The sequence below is a fragment of the Anthonomus grandis genome, chromosome 4, assembly GCF_022605725.1.
Source record: "Anthonomus grandis grandis chromosome 4, icAntGran1.3, whole genome shotgun sequence".
NCBI classification, from domain to species: domain Eukaryota; kingdom Metazoa; phylum Arthropoda; class Insecta; order Coleoptera; family Curculionidae; genus Anthonomus; species Anthonomus grandis.
Genome location: NC_065549.1, coordinates 9,728,596 through 9,745,200, shown reverse-complemented (window position 1 = coordinate 9,745,200; position 16,605 = coordinate 9,728,596). Strand labels below are relative to the sequence as shown.

At 29.3% G+C, this 16,605-nt stretch overlaps 1 protein-coding gene across 1 annotated transcript in view; it reads right to left on the bottom strand.

The window, feature by feature from the left end:
- The window catches only part of LOC126735304 (SCY1-like protein 2), a 185,261-nt gene extending 171,725 nt beyond the window's left edge, over positions 1-13,536 (bottom strand). The window contains exon 1 of the mRNA XM_050439254.1: positions 13,424-13,536. The gene's annotated coding sequence lies outside the window, so the exon portion shown is untranslated. The remainder of the gene's footprint in view (positions 1-13,423) is intronic.
- Between the last annotated feature and the right edge of the window lie 3,069 nt (positions 13,537-16,605).

Genomic DNA, 16,605 nt, shown 5'->3' with positions numbered 1-16,605 from the left:
ATTAGGAAAAAATAAAAAAAGCTAATCACATAAAGCAAGCGTAAAAGTTATAAAGAAGTAGACGAGACCATATCTTTTTAACTAATGCATACCCAATAATAACTATTTAAGAATAATTTTTTTTATTTTTATTAACATTAAACTAAATTTATTCGTTAAACAATATAATTAGGTAATATTTGTTGTTTACAATTTTATTTATATTGTTTATATGAATTATTAAAATAAATTTATTTTCTTATTTTTAAAATTAATATTTAAGACAGTAAGTGGATTTTACCATAAAATGAACATTATAATATACTTAGCATAGCCATTTTAAGTAAAATTTATTGTTTTATGGCTTGTTTTAGATGCTTTTTAATTTTGTCTTGTCTACATACCTCATCTATTTTATTTTATTATTGCACCTTTAATATGACAAATAAAAGCAAAAAAACGGCATATAAAACCTATTAATTAAAAAATCGTTTAAGAAAAAAATACAGGGCCAAGACTATTAAAACTTTCTTAACAAATAACGGAAGCGAAGGATAAAATGTGAAAATCTACCTTATCCCGAAGCAACAAGTCAATTGGATCCGGGAGGGTCTCGCTTTAAAAAAAAAAAGTTCGGACCCCTCTTTAGGGTATAAAATCCGAGGGAAAATTTAATCGTAAATTGTTTTATGGAAACATTTCAACGGTAATGGAAGCGGGAAAGGTAGTTTGCATGTTTTTTTTTAGGAGCCGAATGAAAATATTCTTTGGGGAAAAAGTTTTCGGCTAATGTACATTATACGAATTATTTTTAGAAAATAAAAGAAAATTGAGATATTTATGAATTAAGTAGGAAAATACGTAGGTATGCATGAAAGTAACAGTCTACATGATTATTCCGTGCTTTTTTATGTTGATCCTAGGAGGGATAGATTTGCATAATTAAAGTATTTTTTTATTTTAGAAAAAAAATATCATTCTAAATTTTATAACCTAAGTTTAATTTCAAATGACTTTTAAGATATGGCAAGTAAATCGATTGCGGTAATAAAAAATTTATAAACGAAAAAAAGGACTTAAAAACAAAAAGGAGTTTAAAAGAAGATTTTTTTGCAGCAAGAAATAAGACCAAGCATTTTAGAATGTTTTGTTATGTAAATAAATTGTATTAAATCTTTTAAAGAGAAAAAATAACAGAGAGATTAATTATTAGACTAAATTACAGGATAAAAAATTCTTATATATTTTCATTAGGTGTAAATAGATTTTATTCTTTTTTTATTATAAAACTGAATTTAATAATGGTAATAAATAAATAATATTCGCTTAATATTTAAAGGAATAAAAACAGAAAAAGATAATATGGTATTTAGAATTAAACTATTTAATTAATTATTTGATAATTTTTTAAAAACGTTTATGAAAATAGTTTAAGGTTACTAAAACAAAGAAATTTTAATAAAAAAGAAAACTATAACAGACTATGCAGAAATTGTGATTGCAATTATATTTTTTTCTATTTTAATGTATACATTTTTAAAGAAAAGTAAAAATCTAATATTTCATATAAGACCCTGAAAAAGTTTAAGTATATTATAACAAACAAATTTAACTCAAAAACAAAAACTATAAATTTTCTTAAGTAAAACAGGTTCTTAACGAATAATATACAGAGAGTCTCCAGACATAGATTTTAAGTAGAGTTTAATTATAAAGAATTTAAAATGCTTTAACTTTACTAATTTAACCATTCTTGTATCTTCAGAAATAAAGAATTTTTATAACAATAGTGCAGACTTAATTTCACACACAGGCCTTATACAATAATGTATAAGCTTACTCATTATACCACGGTTAATCAGTAATTTTTCGAATATTCCATGAAGGAAAAATGCCTTCTTACCAGTTAAAGAACTTATATATTACCAACTGCCGACCCATTTTTCTTAAATAAGAATATATTTATTGACGAAGCAATTTTTATTAGAACAAGAGTTGTCAATTTCAGAAATAAACATGCTTGGCATATGAAAACCCTCACTTGAAATTAGAACGTCACTTCCACAATGAATTTAAAATAAATATTTGGTGTCCTCTTACTAGTAATTACTTTTTGGAACCAACAGAAATACCACCGAACTTAAACAGCGATCTCTATTTGGAATTACGGAGTCGCATGATTTTTATACAGGATGATGTCCCTGGTCACTTCTTCAGACCTTTTAGAGAATATTTCGAGCGAGAATATCCTGATGTAATCATATTATAATAAATTATATTATTTATTTTGTAATAAGTCATTACATTCGACACATATTTAATAATTAAATTAAAATATCTTGTCCTTATAAAACATATTAAACATATACATTTTATTTCCATACTATCTATTAAAAAAAAATTGAGCATTGAAAATTGAAAATTCAGTTATCATAAAGTCGGTTGTCCTGAGCAACTCGACGAAGGTACGCGTTTCTAAAGTAATAGTGATGAAAATTTTAAAATTTCTTCAAAAAAATTCATGCACGGTAGGGCACAAAAAGTTCTCCGAGTTTGTATTTAGTCGGAATGTTAGCGAGAGCGCTCTTTAGGATTTACACATAAATTAACATTGAATTCGAATTTATTGACACCAAAAATACACTATTAGCAAATTTTGTGCTTCTATGTTTTATTTTGTATGAGTTGTATTAAGAAATAATAAAAACAATATTAAATCTTTAAGATCCTGAATCTCAGCTATTATCAATTTTCGAACTAGTCAAATTTAGTCAAATCGTAATAAAAACAAATTCTGTTACTCTATGTCCATTAATTTATGGGATACCCTATACATAACAACATTGTCTATATGCTTTAAAAGAACTGTCAACTATTATTCCCTAATTTCCCCAATCCCAGCTGTACATTTACTCTAATTAAAAACACATACGCTCAACAAGAATTCTTATAATATTCATCCAGCTACAGCACACATAGCAGTTAATAATTTTGCCTATAAAGCCTATAATTTGTAAATTCAAGTGTGGATGTGAGAATGTTTAATCGTTGGAACAACTAGACATGCCGGTTTACGTAAATTTAAAGGGGCCCTCCTAAGCCGGAGTAATACGCTAAGTAAGCAGATTTGTTAATGAAGCAATGTGAAGTTGATTCGTGCTTACATTGCCGCTTATCAAGCTACGAGAATGTGTTTGACTAAGTAGATAAAATCTGTGTGTCCCATTTTGTAATTATACAAGGTATCTCACTTACTGTTCGAGATAGAACATTGCGGTTTCCACTAAATGATCCACTTTTTTGTCAATAAAAAAACTATATTAACATTTAAAGTGGAAATTTTTTATTTCCTCCTGTATCTCATTAACAAAAAGGATAGCTAATGTTTGTTTTCAGTATTAAAAGCGTAATGAAAATTTGTAAAAACTACAATGATCTGTTCGTAATTGTAAGGAAGATACCTTACAATAACAACCAAAATGTGGCAAAGTGTACTTTTTCATCCATAACTAACATTTACGGTACCTACGGTTATTTGCCTTATTTAAAATTCAATTGCCCAACATTCATAAATATGTTATATGCGTGTGTCACGTAAAAACATGGCTTTATTTGGCGTTTTAATTACAATATTTGTTATCGGTTTGTTACATCTTTATGGTTCTGTGTTTAATGAAATTCTAATAATTCATGCGGAAATGTGGGTATGTGCTGAATAATTAAACGGGCCTAATAAATTACCATAAATATTTGTTTTAATTTTACATAATGTTTGGCAAACCAATTAATTATTGCTCTTGCCCTTAAGCAGTTGATGTGGGATTTTAAAAGAATATGCATAATTTAAGTGGTTATGACAAGCATATTTTATTTTAAGGATTTCTGTTATAGATTTTTAAAATTAATTAATTTGTGCCATTAAACTATCGCATTAATTATGGTAATTTTACCGAAGTTTTAAAACTTAGCCTTTAGGATAATGCATTTTTGAGATCAGAAAAATAGTTAAAAATCATAAAGACTTAAATTTCTACAGACCTATTCACATTCCAATTTTACTTATAATACGGTGTTTTTATGACTATTTGTTTAAAAAAACATTAATAACGTATGTTATTAGTCATGTATTCTCACTTTGGGAAAGTTATTCAGAAAATAGTTTTTAATTAATAGTGTAAGTCAGATTTTGTATGATATCTCTTTATGATATGCCTAACACTTTTCCACAATTTGTCTGGCCAATTGAAATTCTTCTTTATTTTGAATATTGTGTGAGTATCATTTTTTTGGAACATAGAAATTTATACTTCTACATAAATTAATTAGGTTTTTACTACATAATATAAAATTTTCTGTTGCAATGTCAAGCTTCGATGCGCTATAAAGAGAACACCACTTTTTAGTTATTATAGGTATGGGTCTTATTTTTGTAAGCTACGTTTGTTTTTCTCAAAGAGACACATAAATAATTAACATAAAAACATAAATTTTAAACGGAATTAAAGGCTGTAACTTTCTATGAGTTTATTAAATAAATTCAAATACCTGCAGGTTCTAAAAGAAACTAAGAAAATTAATAATTTTAAAATGTTGACTACTAAAACTCACGATATTAGAAGGCCAATAGAAGAAAAATTGTTTTGTCTTTTACAGGTACTCCTGGAATAAAAATTTCAATATCGTGACTTTTAGTGAATTATTTTTGATATTTTCTTTCGAAAAGGCTAAAAAGGTCTTCAGAGTAGTCCATAAATCAATAACTACAAAATTTTGTTTACTGGAACTTAAAATATTGGCGTGCCAATAAGAGACTAATTATTTGCTTTTTTTACAGGCAGTCCTGGAATAAAGTTCCAAATTTCTTGACTTTTCACAAATGGATACTAGTAATTTTTTTAGAAAAGACTGAAAAGGTCTTCAAAATAGTTTAATAATTATTAATTTTAAAATGTAATTAATGAAGCTATAGGTATTAACGTGTCAACAAAAAAAAAATTATTTTTTGCAGGTACTCTTGGAATAAAAATTCCATTTTCTTTACTTTTAGTAAATAGATTTTAAGCGTTTCTTCAAAAAAGACTGAAATGGTCTTCAGTGTAACTCATTAATCAATAATTTTAAAATTTTTACTACTAGAATTAAGAATATTAGCGTGCAAATAAGAGACAAATTATTTTCTTTCTTACAAGGCACTCGTTAAAAAAATATATTTTTTTTAGCTTTTAGTAAATGGATTTTAATCATTTATTACTGAAATATCCTTCCAGACAGTTAAATTAAAACTAATACTTTGCATGAGCTTATTAAATGAACTTAAATACGTGAAAGACTAACTTGAAAGGAACTATAATAATATAAGTTGAATTAATAGTTATTACTTTCTATGCTGTAATCAAGCAAAGGGTCGACAGTTGGAAAAAAAATAATTTTTTTCCTATGTTAATTTAAATTTATCAGTTACATGCTATCAAGTTTTAAAACTTTAATAGGAAAAATAATTTAGGAGAAACCTGCGAAGACTCTGCTTTATAGCTTTATATATGCGTGTAACTTTTAACATTTTCTATTTTATTTTTGTAGTACGAGAAATTCACAGCTAACAAAGAAACAACCTATAAAATTCCTAAAGGAAAAAGCCAAAAATTAGAAATAAATATTTTTTCGGTCTGAAAAAATGTAGTAAGGCAATCTCTCAGTTGGAATTAAAAAAAGAGAGTAAGAAAAAACCTCATAAGCAAAAGTGTGAGCTACTGCTTGTATCCTCTCTAAAAAGGCATACTTAAAATTTCTAGCCTAAATAGCTTTTGTAACATAAGCTATTTAGGCTAGAAATTTAGAGAGAATTTTAGGCTAAAACGTAGACTCTTTACCTAGAAAGTCTTGAAAAAAATAATAGATATACAAAATCCTAAACAATAGAAGCATATACAATCATAAAAATAAATTTAAAAACATATTTATAACCAAGAAAGCAATATTTGTTCCTTAGAAAACCTGTAATAACCCTTCAAGAATAATTTTATTAGGACCTTTTCGGATATGGTTATGGCCTCAAATTTTTCGTTCTGCTAACGTCTTAAACTAATCTATAACTACCAGCGCTATTTGTAAATTACTTAAAAAGTAATTTACAAATATACAAATATTAGTCAATATGCAAAATGATTATGAAAAAATTAAGCGCTCGATTCTTGTATTTTTATAATCTCAATCTCTCAAATCCAATGATATTATCAGGAAGGTCCTTTATGTATTTTCGAGATCGTCAATAATTTGATGCTAATTTTGAATGTTTAAAAATGGTGCTATAATTTATAAAACTTTACTTAGACCCCATTTTAACTCACTATTTTTATAATCAATGAAAGGATAAAAGATATAATTAAAAGATAATCAAGGAAAATAATGTTCCGGAAAGTGTAAAATTCTCAACTTTTGGAAAACGACTGAAAATCAATTTTCATAAATCCACAATTATTTTCTATATTCTCGATTTTCTGAATTTAATGGTACTATCTAGAAGGTCGCGCCTCTGGCGGTTTCCAAGATCTTGACAATTTGCTGGAAATTTTAATTTATAAGAAATTCTTCAAACATATCCAAACTTTAAATTGATCAGATTCAATACATTAAATAATGTTGCGGAAAAGAGATTATTTTAAAGGCATTTCACGGATATTTATCTTCAACAATATTAGTACGAGGATTCTAAAAGAAAATTATGATGTTTTATTTAAATAATTAAAATTTAATTACATACATTAAATGAACTCTTAAAACATACAGTTATTAGCGTAAATTCTCCTACTCACTTTCTTGCATATTATCTTTTAAATACTTCTCTATATTCTCTATACTCTTATAACTCTGATTGATTCATATATTAAAGGCTCATGACAGTTCTTTCTACAATTTCTTTTAATCCACATGATCTTTTGGTCTTGACGTTCCTTTCACTAATGTCTCAGTTGATAAAACTTTAAATATTTTTAAACATAAATTAGAGAATGAAAATAATTTGGCAGAATGGACAGTACTACTATTGTGTAAAACTACTTATTTTCAATATTAACAACAATTTGATATGTTATAGGTTCTACTCTTTCTTTTTTTGAATCTAAAATTATTAATGCATTTCATAAAAACATGGTAGCGATATTTTAATGATATTTTTTCAATATATCACCATAACGAAATACAGTGTACTCCGTTTATAACGTACATGGGATGTAACGTACTTCCGGTTATTACTTACTTATAATTCGGAACCCGCCCAAATAGTCTTGTCATTTTACTGGATATAACGTACTAACTAAAATTTTAACTCCGGCTATAACGTTCAATATTTTTGCCCGATTGACAGTAATTTTCCGGTTGTAACATACAAAGGTACGTTATAAGCAGAGTAATTTTCCACCTCTGTCGGGGATTTCCAGTTCTCGACTCTGAGAATTTTTATAGAACATGCAAAATCAGATGACCGGTAGTTTTAGATTGGACATTGCGTGTTATTGTGCGAGTGCGAGTTTTAGTAGTTTTTTTGGTAAAATGACGGATAAGCGCAGAGCTATAAATTTGAAAGAAAAAATAGACATCATTAAAAGTATTGAAAGTGGCATTAACAAATCGGAAATTGCGAGAAAAAAAATATGGCAGAAACAACAGTTTCTACAATTTGGAGCAATCGTGAAAAAATCAAGCAAGCAAGTGAAAATAAATCAAAGCTCTTATTCGATGGTTTGAGGTGAGAAGAACCGAAAATATTCCTATAAGTGAACCACTTTTAAAAGCAAAAGCAGAAGACTTATCTAAGGGATTACACGGTGGAGATTTTAAGTGCTCTACGGGTTGGCTCGAGCGTTTTAAAGTTCGTCACAACATCAATGTCGGCAAAGTGTCCGGTGAAGCAGGAGATGTTAGCAGGGAAGCTGTGGTAAACTGGTTAACCGAGAAATGGCCAGGTAATGCACAAAATAACAGCTGTGAAGATATTTTTAATGGCAATAAGACCGGACTATTTTACCAGATACTCCAGACCGTACACTGAAATTTAGAGGAGAAAAGTGTGTGGGAGGCAAACAATCAAAGCTAAGATACACCGTTTGGGTTTGTGCAAATATGACAGGTAGTAAAAAATGTAAACTTCTTGTCATTGGTAAATACAAACGACCGAGGTGCATGAAAAATATTAAAAACCTGTCTGTTATTTATAAATCGAATAGACACGCATGGATGACTTCAGACATTTTTATTAATTATTTGAAAGAGTGTGATGAAAAACGAAGACGTCAAAAAAGAAAAATATTGCTTCTAGTGGACAATTGTGCAGCTCATCCAAAGAATGTAGATCTGACAAATATCAGATTAGAATTTTTGCCTCCCAATTGCACTTCTGTCATACAACCAATGGATCAAGGCATAATAAAATGCCTAAAAACCTATTACCGTAGATATTTTATGTATCGCCTAATTCAAGCATTGGATAGTGAGGAAACGTTCAATCTCACAATTCTAGACTCGATAAAAATAAATGCGGAATGAGGTTTCACAAAAAACGATTCAAAACTGCTTTCGACATGCTGGTCTAGTGAAATCGATCGAAGAGTTTGATTCAGATGATGACTTGCCTCTGAATCAGTGGTACGAGAAATATAAAAGTGTTGATGATGATAATGACTGGGATATTCTGCTAAGTTATTGGTTGCAAAATCACTGCCAAGACGTAACTACTGTAGAAAAATATCTTCCTGAACTAGATAATTTTACGACCATCGACGATAATCTGGTAGCAACGGAGACCTTAACGAATTGCGACATTATTGCCGAAGTTATAGAATCAAACTGTTCAACGAATGATTTAAGTTCTGATAACGAAAGCGGCGATGATGATGGACCAGTGGACGAACCCATTCCAAGTTATTGTGAAGCACTTTGTGCAATTAAAACTGTTACGAATTTCTTACAATATACTGATTACGGATCTGATGATACAATTTTACAAGCCTCGTTAAAAGTTGAGAAGCACATCGAGAATTTCAAATTGTGTAAAAAAAATCAACAAAAATAACACGTTATTTTAAAAAAAAATCGTAACTAATAAATAGTACAGATTTATTTTGTTTACATATGTATATGTATCCTATTTCAATGTTATATGTTACATATTAATATTATATCTTTTTTGTATTTAATACTTAAAATGTATTTTTTGTTAATTTAGTTCTTTAATTAAAACAAATAAATCTTTACATATTTATTTTTATGGGTTTCTTTTATAGCGTACCTCCGGTTATAAAGTACTAATTTTATTCATCCTAGAGGGTACGTTATAACCGGAGTTCACTGTATACCATTAAATTTTTTTAAATTATACTAACTCTAGAATTGGTCAAATGGCTAATAACTGTTTTACATATAAATAATATGAAAATGATAGTGCTTGACTATACATTCTTATTACTCTTTTATGTCTTTAAGTACGTTGAATAAAAAGATTAAATTTAAAAAATGTATTGATTTATAATTTTTAGATAAATTACCCGCAAACACAGCATCTATTAATTTCTATAGATGCCGAAAATTCCAGAAGTATCAAAGTATTGAGACCGTAATAATATGCGTTTTTTTATTTCGTTGCAAATATAATTTTTGTTTAAAAATTTTATTTCCTTTGTATTAATAAGTTCAGGATTAATATTTGACGGTAATATTTTCTAAATATCAATTAATTACGTAGTAGATATTTGATTTTTAATATTTATATAATATTTGGTGCTGCTAGGGGTCTATTAAAAAAAATGAAGTGGAACTATATCAATCTTATAAAAATAATTGATCAAAAGTCGTGTTTATTACAAATTTTCCTATGCAAAACCTGTAGAAGATAGTGAAACGTTGTAGAAACAGGTAACTCTTTTCAAGCTGTAATTTCTGTAAATAAATCGGTTGGTTAGTATTAAACCTCTTTAGTATTAACCAAGTACATTTTCTTTCATTTAGCCACCTATAAAAATTATTGGCCAGTAGGATTCCTGGCCAATAACAGAAATTGACTAACGAATTACTATAAATTTAGCTTTAGATAGAATTTTGTCCTGAATATTATAAGTGTTATTAGTATTTTCATTTAAATAATTTAAATATTATAAAACACATAATTTTATTAAATAATTTCCTTGTATTTAAAAAAACTTAGCCTTAAACACATATTTTTTTAAGTTTAAATATTCAAAGAGTTCTTAAATGGTTAATCACTATAAAGTTTACCCTTGGAACTATATTAAATAATGTATTTTATCACAACCTGTGATAAATATGTGATAAAATAAAGTATTTTATCACAACTACTAAAAAAGTAACTTTTATTATTTTTTTTCTTACATATCAAAATCAAATAAATTAAAAAAAAACTTTTAATAATTGTTCCGAAAAGCATCAATGAGAAATGAAAAAATGTAGTTTATATATTTAATTTTATATTGTTTTATTTATCTTGATAAATTATATAGTATTATATTTAACTACCGAAATGTTGGTTGATTGGTTCATTAAATAAGTTTTTCGTTCTTTTAAATTTTGATAAATTGCTAAATCAGGTTGAAAAGAAAAAACAAGCTTAAAAGTCAAAAGATAAAACCTTAGCTTTTGTGGACATAAAAAATTGTTTATACCTCAAGTAAATTATTGTATTTAAGAATAATTGAATCGGTTATTTGAGAAACAACACATGTCATATTTTCGGCCATTTTGATTTTATACCGATAATGCAATATTTAAGGGTAAATACATCTTTCCATACAGTAACATCACTTGTCCGATAACATTCGCACGATTTTATTCTCCTCCTAATATTCGATTCCGTTTATTAACAACACAAGTCAGTGACATGTGTTCTTCCTCAAAGCATTATAAGTAGTGCTATTTTTTGTTTTGTTGTTTGTTCTTGTAAACCATGCCGTCAACAAGTGGTAGTGACTCTGATAGTGCTCAGACTATTTTAACAAACAAGAAGGGTAAAAGAAAGTTATACAAGTCTGAAATAATAAAAAATGCTAGACTAAAGGGTGAAGAATATATTGATAAAGAATATATTATATGAATATAAAACCGCGGGTAAGTTGTTACGGGTTTTGAAGGTTAGGTTAGCTTTTGTTAAGTATATTTTTTTTGTAGATGTAAGTTAAAGTCTTATAACCGATGTTCCGAAGGTGACCGTCAGGAGATTCTTCAAAAATTCAGGCTTTTGGCAACCAAGAATGAGCAGGATGCATATTTACAAGCGTAAATGTCTCGCCAAAGCATCAAAGTTAAAAGGCGAAGGAATATAGGGCGAGCTTAACCGAAATCTTACACATTTAAATAGTTTTTAACATTCTTATCTGGACGAATCGTGGTGTGCAAAAAGGCTTTTATTAACATTCACGCAATTACACCTGCTAGAGTTCGACGTCTAACTAAGTTACTTGTAGAGGGCAAACATCCTAATGACAAAAGAGGCAAGTGTATTTCTGGAAATGCAATTCCAGGAAATATAGTTTGCCAGATTGAGGATCATATCGGGAGCTTTCCTACGAAAATTTCACATTATAGTAGCAAAGGAAGACATTATCTTGACGAGAAACTTAACGTGAAAATTATGCACGATTTATTTAAAATACAGAACCCGTCAACCATAATAAAATACAAGTTCTACTTGAAATCTTTCAAGAAATATTTTTCGTCTCTTTTGGATGACCGCAAGTGGACACCTGCTGCAAATGCGAAGAACTAGGTGCGGAATTAATGGAGCATAAACGCAGAGCTAAGAAATTTTATAACAAACTAAAATTCTGTACTGAAATTTCCCAAAATCCCGAAAATGATGATACCGTCGTAATAACATTTGATTATATGCAGAACCTTCAATTGCCACTGGTTCCAGTACAAGAAACTTTTTATTTAAGACAGCTGGAAAACAGAAAGCCAAGTTCTACCTTTATCATGAGGGTATCGCAAGAAAGGGCCCCAACGAAGTAGCGTCATTTCTTTTAGACTTTTTGCAAAATGAAATTCCAGTCGGGACTAAATATCTACATATTTTCTCCGACAGTTGCAGTGGTCAGAATCAAAATCATACTATAATCAGATTTTTAATGGCGTTGGTGCATACGAAGCGATTCGAAACCATTAACTAGTATTTTCCACGACGAGGACACTCTTGTTTACCAAATGATCGAAATTTTGCAACCATTAAACGAGTGATTAAAAGAGATGATAGAATCTACTCAATAATGGAATACGTCGAAATGATCGTCAATTCAAGAAAAAAATCGAAATATTTTGTAAAACTTGCAAAAACTGAAGATATTGCTGATTGTAAAGGTTGGTGTCCAAAGTTGTATAAAAAAAACACTTTTTCCATTGAATCTCTTGGTAGAGGTGTGCCGAGGGACCAAAAATACACATTTCAGACTTTACGCATTTTAGATATTCTTCAAATGAACCTGGCGTAGTTAAGGCGTTTAATTTTATAGACGGGGTTACAAGCCATAAATTTAGACTTGCCACCTCCAACTTATTACAACTTCCTACCCCTGTGCAACAACCAGCTTATTCACAAGGAAAGGTTCCGATAAATTCAAAAAAACTTGAAGACATGAAGCGACTTTTTGCATACATTCCAGAAGAACACCACGGCTTTTATACAGAGATAATAAATTGGCCGAGAACTGAAAATGAAGACCATTAATTAGTTTTGTTTTTCATTTTATGTTTTTTTGACGTATTATTCAATAAAAATATATCCTTATATTCTGAGTTTTTATGTTCATTTCAGAAACATCACATATCGCGCACTTTAAGGTTTAAATATTATTGTATTATGCCCGAAATCGAACAAGTTTTTAATGCTAATTATTTAAAAATAATTTTTTAATCCATTCTTTGAGATTTTTAGTTTTTCTTATTTTCTGTAAAATGGTTTAAAAGTGACATGTGCTGTTTCTCAAATGACCGATTCAATTGGACTTAAATTAAATATAACGATTAAATTAAATATAACGAAAGAGATCGTTAAAGATTTAAGGTCATATTTCTTCTCAATACATGAATAAGTCTTTTAAATTTTATTTCCGTTTTCAAAAATTAAGCGTATGAAATAGTTTTTTCTATATTGGTATTTACTGAAATCGTGACTTAATATATAACAAAACAGATAACTAATTGTAACTAAACTTTTTGTAAAAAATAATTTTTGTGAACAAAAAAAAGTAATTAAATTTATCTTCGCTGTCTTATTCTAAATAATATTGAAAAAAAAAGTGTAAAATTTTACATGAAAAAAGAAAGTTTTTTAAAGTATTTATATCCGACAAAAATTTTAAAAACATTCAGTTATAATTTTTTTTTAAGCTTATAGCTACTTCTATAAGACCGCAACAAGAGCTCAAATAACTAAAAAACTTACCCTTTTATATACACATTTTCAATCTGACGCTTTCCCCAAAAAAAACCATGAATACAAACCCCCTGTTCAATAAAAAATACTTCCGGCAAAATAAAGAGCTGACGCGACAAAAGAGCCAAATTCCCCGTCGGAACTTATAATAGAGCGAGTCGAATTTAGAGACAGATTTGCTCCGATCTGTTACCGAAAGATGCCGGGCCTCACACTACCTGTTGAGATGGCAGCCGGGGTCTGTACCTGTGAGGGACGCCTGCGCACTTCCCGCCACCTGATTGATACCCTGGATCTCTACCACCGACGCCCTATGGGGCGACACGAGCAATTTCTGGACAAAAAAATTATTTCCAGACTTCATGGAAAATATTGGGAGGGGGAGAGTCTCCCATGGCCCTAGCCTTGACCAAGTTTGAATTCGTAATACGCGTGAGGAGGCCTGGAACTGAATCTGGGTATTTAGCTTGATGCTCTCAATGGAAAATTAGCAACTAGGTAAATTTACATTTGTTAGTTTAATGTTCAGGTTTGTTTTGAGTGTGGGAAACAGAAATAAGCTTTCAATTCCTGGAGTTTGTTTAATATTATGTTAAATTAATTTAATGTGATTAAGAGGTGAAGGCTAAGCTAAGGATCAGGAAGCATGGAGTGACTCGATCTTCAAGTTTAGCAATTGTTTCAGCACCAGTGTAGACGTTTGATAGAGTCTACAATCCTATACCGGCTTCAATAAAATTCACCGTGGTTAGAATGGTAATAGGAAGCAACTTCTACTTTGCTAACTCCTTTGATATTGATTTTTTGTTCTCAGAGGCCAATCTTGTATTACCAATTTGTCTTGCCTTGCCATAATTTAATAATGCCCGGTTTCTGGTTATATATCCCAATTTTCAAGAAGTTTTTGATAGGATCGATCACTATAATTTGTTGAATAAATTGAATCTATAGTTATTTATCCAAGATAATTAATTTGTACCTACTTGGTAGATTGTAGTGAAGCTCAAAATATATATGCCTATAAAAACCTGCCTTTTCGCCAACTTTAGAAGAATTACCAACCTTTACGCCTTGACTCCCAATGCATGAACTGAGTGGGACTGTCCTCTTGATAAAGGCTTGCAAGTTGTCTTAGTCTAGATCTTGAACTTTGTCCTACCGAGGTACAACAATAAAAAATTTCTTTAATATCAATAGTACCGACTATTGTCACAAAAAATAAGTGAGAATTAATTTTCATACACTTACCTTCAATTTCATAGCATAGCATAACAGTGTTAAAGTTGATTTATCCATTCATTTTATGACTGACGATGACTATAATTCGCTCATTTTAGCATTGATGCGTCACTGTACACTGATGATCTGTAGGAATAATTATACCGTTTTTCAGCGAAAATGAAAATGGTAATGTATTCAAGCCTCATACAGAAAAATAAGATTTTGGTGTATATTAAGTTATGGATTTACCAATTAAGGGTGGCTTTCGACATAAGAGATATCAGGGATTTAAATTGCCTCCAGTTAGCCTATGAGTGTGGTGTGAATAAACTTAACCGAATATGTATATATATACCTGTAAGGGCCACATGTTTTAGTACCCTCGTGGAATGATACACCAAATCTTGCCTTAATATGGCCCTGGACTAATTTAGATGCGCAAAATTAAACATAAATTGTAGTCTGTAAACTCAGCTTTAGTATATTAACAAGGGGAAATGTCACAGTTGTAAAATAACCTAACCTCTAATTATCAATATGTCAAAGGCTAAATAAAAAAAGGAACAGTAACCATATGAAGTTTATAAGTTCACTAGAATTAAATCTATTTATTTATTTATTTATTAACGGTATCCACCAATTTTGCAAAAATAAAATAATAAAAAAGATACTAATATTAATACAACTTAAGCTAGATAATAGTAAGACATAAATCAATGTTACAAATTAATTTAAAGAAACCTGTTAAATTCACGAGTTACTAGTTAATTTGAGAGAACTCCTAAAACTGCTAAAAGAAACGTGCAAGTGAAGATTATACCTATCGAAAGAACGTTGCATTCTAGTTATAGGATTATGCTGTCCATAAGAACTACTATCAAAATCTACATAGAGTTTTTTCAGTCTAGTCAATTTTTGCGCCCAAAGATTCAGCCTTTTTAAAAAAATAATCACAATCAGTTATGCCAGATATTAATTTAAAAATAATACACAAGTCTGAATTATTACGCCTTAACTCCAACAATAGGAAGAAACAATAATTTCTTAAGAATTTATTTTGGACTTTCTCAATATTTTCAATAAGCGATTTATAAAATGGAGACCATACGGAACTAGCATACTCCAAACTAGAACGGGCTAACGAACAGTACAGAATATTATAGAAAATATTTTTTTAAATAATTGAAATTATTTTTTTATTATTAGAAAATATTTTTAAGAATAATTGATTTAAAAATATTTGAAACTGCCACGTGTACAAGGCTTATGCACTTCTTTTTTACTGAAAAACTTATACATCATTCACAGCATGGTTATTTTAGTGGCAGATTTGTTGAAACTGGGACCTATGACTTCATTGAAGAAATTTTGAGTAGTTGGGTGGATGGGAAGATTTCTATATGAATGAACTTGAATTTGGATGAAGCACATCTGGTAAATTTCGCTGATGAATAAAATTTTCTTGTGGTAGCTTCAACACTTTCAGAGCTTCTCCATGTCTCCTTTGGTCGACTAAAAACTGTCCAGAATTGGTTTATAAACAATAATTTCATTTTAAACAACAAGAAAATCGATTTTTTGTGCACAAAATAAGAAAACAGCAGTATCTCGGAGAAAATATTATTAACTAACTGTGAAATAGCACTAGATTTTAGGAGATGCATGTCAACCAGAATCTTGATTGGATGTAGCTATTGGTGGCTGTTTCAAGAAGCTCAAAATTGCCTGTTATTTCTTAAGAGGATATTTAAATTTAGAACATCTTAATGTTGTCTATTTTGCTAATTTTCACTAAGTATTAAGGTGTGGCATTATTTATTGGAATACAAACATAGACTCAATTATAGCCCTTATTTCACAGAAAAAAGCAATATGAACGATGCCTTACCTACAATAGAATCACTCATGTACAGGCATATTTCAACAATCGAGTTTACGTAATCACAGCGTACCAGATTATGATAAAATCT